Raw genomic sequence first — 3,610 nt, forward strand, 5'->3', positions numbered from 1 at the left:
CACATCCTATATTTATCTCTCTGCTAGACTAAAGTGCTTGAGGCTAAAAACTATATAAAGTAAGGGGCTGGAGCAGTAGTTCAGTGATTAAAAGTACTTGTTCTTGCAGAGGATCCAGGTTTAGTACTATACCAATATGGTGGCTCACAACCATCTGTAACGCCCAGTTCCAGGGGATCAAATACTCTTTTGGCCTCTGTGATATTCAAGTTTAACATTCATACACAAAATCTTTAAAAACAAAACAAAACAAAACAAAAAACCCTACCCAATAAGCCTTAAGTTTTAATTTGGTTTAGAGTTAGTATAAGGATGGAATAAGATCATGGGCTCTGTCCTCAAGAGGGATCAAGGTCTAGACCCAGAGTTTGTTACTTAATAGCTTTCTGGGCAATTTATTCTCATCTGTAAATGTAGGAAATACTTCTCAAGAATGTATTATAGTGAAAAGATACATAAAAGTGACCCAGCAGGAACTCAATGAAACAAGCCATTTATCTTACCGATAAAGCATGAAAGTACAATTGAGTAAATTAATCAGGAATAGAAGGCTGAGAGGTAGCACTACATTAAGAGGCAAAAAACAAAGATTTTAGGATAAAGAAACCTGAACATCAATATGAGAAGCACAAGTCAAATTAGGAACCTAGTCAGAATAACTAGGAATTTCAATGAGATCATCTAGGAAAACTTGTTTTTAATGTTTACTGCATTTATGCATACACGCACACAGGCTTGCATATACCATAGCACCACATGTGGAAGTCAAAGGATAACTTTTGGGTTGGCTTTCTTCCACTGTGTAGGTCCTAGAGATCAAACTTGGGTTGTCAGGCTTGGCAGCAAGTGGTTTTCCCTGGTGCGCCATTGATGGGAGATGTCATTCTGTATATGTTTCTTATACTGGTTAATGAATAAAACACTATTGGCCAATAGGAAAGCAAGATAGGCGGGACTAGGAGACAAGGAGGAAAGAGGAAGTAGTGAGGAGAGCCAAGATGGAGAGTCCGGAGAAAGCAGTATGCCGGCCGGCTCCCCGGTAAGAGAAATACATAGATCAGCAGAAATGGGTTAATAATTAAGGCAGAGCTAGCCGATAAGAAACAAGTAACTGGGCCAACAGCACTGTATCAAATACAGAGTCTCTGTGTATTATTGGGGCTGGAGCGGCAGCGGCACAAGACCAGCGGCGACAGGCGGAAAAACCTAACTCGTTACACGCCATATCATTGGCTCTTTTTGGTATTTTTGAGTATGTTTTCACATATCCCAGATTGTCCTATAACTCACTGTATAGCTGAGGATGTCCTTGAACTCCTAATCCTCCTACCTAGTACTGAGATTGTAGGAGCAAGCCACCACACCTAGTTCACGTGCTAATAAAGTACTGAACCTAGGTATTTTTGAATAATACACAAATACTCTATGAACTGAGGGTTTCTAATAACCCCAGCCCTAAAACGTTAATTGTAGACAGGGCAGTGGTGGTGAATGCCATTAATTCCAGCACTCAGGAGGCAGAGGCAGGTGTATCTCTATGAGTTCAAAGCCAGCCTGGTCTACGAAGGGAGTTCCAGGACAGGCTCCAAAGCTACACACACAAAAAAAAAAAAAAAAACCCTGTCTCAAAATGTCAATCCCCCCCCCTCAAAAAAGTTGATTTTAAATGATCATTATAGGATATCTAGAATGCAGATGTTCAAGTTAACGGGAGAGTGCCATTAATTCCAGCACTCAGGAGGCAGAGGCAAGTGGATCTCTCTGAGTTCGAGGTCAGCCTGGTGGTCTACAGAATAAGTTCCAAGACAGCCAGGACTGTTTCACAGAGAAACCCTGTCTTGAAAAACAAAAACAAAGAAAAAAGAATTGAAGTGAGAATAAAGGATAAATTAAAACTGAAGAAGGAATGAAATGGGTATCGGCTGTACAAGTTAAGACTCAAACAAACTAAGATGAAATTTGAGCTTTACTGTTATGAGGCAAGCCAGGGTTACATGGTGAGACTCAGTTTAAAACAAAAAAATAAAAAGTTTATGCCTAACAGAGGTGGCACATGCCTTTAATCCCAGCACTGGGAAGGAAGAGGCAAGAAGATCTCTGAGCCTGAAGCCAGGCTGGTCTACAGAGCAAGTTCCAGGACAGGTTCCAAAGCAATACAGAGAAACCCTGTCTCAAAAAACAAAAAAGGAAAACAAACGAACAAAGAATGGATACCTAAAACTGAGTCGAACTAGAACCAAGATGCAGATGGAGAGGACAAGACCAGGCTGCAGAAACACATAGAGACAGCTGACCTGAACAAGGAGGAGCTAACGGCCCCGAGACTGATAGCTGGGAATCCAGCATGGGACTGACTCAGACCCCCTGAATATGGGTCTCAGCTAGAAGGACTGAGCAGTCTAAGGGACCTCAGACAGTGGAACCAGGATGTATTCCTGGTGCAAAAAAGGACCTGGCAGACACATTCCCCATGGAGGGATACCACCTTAACCTGGAGACCTACTTCAAATGACTTGACAGATCTGCATGACCCCACCTGGATGGCATTGCCCTACATGTAGAATTGGGGTAGGGGTATGGGAGGGGAGGGTGGTCAGGGTGCATGTGAGGGGGCAGAGAGGGTAAAAGGGAGGGAGGGAGGGAGGGAGAGGGAACTGAGATCGACATGTAAAATAATAAATTAAATTAAAAAGAAAAGAATGGAAAAAAAGATTTAGTACAGGATACTATTTAACTATAGTCACAGATACTGTGTTCAAGGTCACAATACTAGAAAATTAACCAAAAAGTGAACCCAGACAACAGAAGACTCCAGTTTGTATTAACTATTTGCTATAATAGTTTCTCTAGGAAAAGGGACTATGTTGTCTTTCACCAAATTCATAGGTTTTTGTCCAAGAATTCCCTCCATTCTAGAGAAAATAGCTACCATTTATTACATTTACATCCGACAGTTTTTGTTTGTCTTGAGGGGAGTGCTTTTTGACTAAATGTAGCTTAGGCTGGCCCACAGTTCATTGTGTAGGCTGATTCTGTCTCAGGTTCCCCAGTGTTGGGATTGCCCTGACTACTCTAAGTATTAACATTCTGTGAATTTATGAAGTAGGATTAATGAATTCCCACTTACAGGTAAGGAAACCAAGGCCCACACTCACACCAGCCAACAAGAGCAAAGGAAAATTCACAATTGGGGGCTTTGGTGCATGCTCTAATCAATCAGCTACACCTATCAATCAGTACTATTCCCTTAGCCAGATCAATGTGTAAAGTTTTTAAATGCTTTTAAGAAAAGCACTTTTATGTATAGCACATTCTAGTGTCTTATATTTAATCATACTTCATACATTCAAAACCTTCACCTATCCATTCTGACATGGAGCATTTCTTTGTTTTATTTAAATAATGTCCTCTTCACCCTTTGAATGTTTCTGTGCTAGCTGTGTCATCTTTAGTGAATGACTTAATTCTCACTCAAAATACTCAAGTGTATTTAAGTTCAATGATTAAGACAAGTAATGACTAAAACGGACTCATGACAAACCACAGAAACTCCTGTGAACATTTCTAATAAAAATTGGAAAAGAGCTAATTGCAGCTTTCTATTGGAGTG

This window comes from Phodopus roborovskii, unplaced genomic scaffold, assembly GCF_943737965.1.
Source record: "Phodopus roborovskii unplaced genomic scaffold, PHOROB, whole genome shotgun sequence".
Lineage (NCBI taxonomy): Eukaryota > Metazoa > Chordata > Mammalia > Rodentia > Cricetidae > Phodopus > Phodopus roborovskii.